General features: G+C 38.6%; 1 protein-coding gene across 1 annotated transcript in view; it reads right to left on the minus strand.

Moving 5' to 3' along the window:
• The window catches only part of rasl12 (RAS-like, family 12), a 6,793-nt gene that overhangs the window by 1,210 nt on the left and 4,559 nt on the right, over positions 1-1,024 (minus strand). The gene's annotated exons all lie outside the window — the stretch shown is intronic.

The following is a 1,024-nucleotide window of genomic DNA, read 5'->3' on the forward strand; positions in this document are numbered from 1 at the left end:
TTCTTAAATACACTTGTGATACAACTGTAATCTTACCAGGACAGGTTGGATGACTAATCTAAAACTTTCTCCTTGTCTCTAGTCTGGAGGCAACACCATCATCTGCAGCTGTGTCTGATCGCCCTTCATGTTGAATATACAATATATAGTAATGTTTGAATATATGTTATAGTAAAGATACATGTAAACCTGAGTTATTACAACAGCATCTGAATAATTCCAGGTCACAATTTAAAGAAAAAAAAACAGTTTATATTATATACATACGCCCAAGAACTTAATGACACGGAAAACCAGTTTATTTAAAGCATTTATTGGTAGAATGCCAATCTTTAATATAGCAAATAATGTATTCAACATCTCTTTGGCCTCTGTCTCCCTGCTGGTCTGTGGCTTTGCCATCCTTGGTGACGGCCTCCGTTAGTCCCTGTTAAAAGACAGTTAACACAACAAAAAGATGTTGACGTTATGAATGCTATAACATACCGTTATTACATGGGAAAGTACTCATACATGTCAGCCTTTGTTGAACGTTGCTAGTGAAGTTAACACGGTGCAGTGTTAACCTCCCGTCTACAGATACAACCAGTGATAAACACACCAACTTTCTAAATGTCTGCTAACGTTACGCATAGTAACGGTATATAAAAAGAGATGAACATGCCACCGTACATTAAACTGTGCAAAGACAGCAACCTAGCTAGCTAACAGCCGAAAGTTAAATTATAAGTTAGTTAGCTAACGTTAGCTCGGGGTGTATCAACCTAATTATTAGAGCAATTTGTACAAGCTTTACAGCGTTAAGCTTTACATTGATGTAAAACATTAACGGTGATAACAAATGTACGGCACACACTAAAGATACTTACATTTAAGTCATCATTTCACCGTCAGCGATGCCGCTCGAACTCCCGCTGAGGTCCGCTATAATTTTTTTTAACGAGATGGCGAAGGCCCGCGCATAGGATTGTGGGTGATTTGGGACCGCGAAGGATACACATATGCATCCTTCTCTGTCTATGGG

The sequence above is a fragment of the Etheostoma cragini genome, chromosome 1, assembly GCF_013103735.1.
Source record: "Etheostoma cragini isolate CJK2018 chromosome 1, CSU_Ecrag_1.0, whole genome shotgun sequence".
Lineage (NCBI taxonomy): Eukaryota > Metazoa > Chordata > Actinopteri > Perciformes > Percidae > Etheostoma > Etheostoma cragini.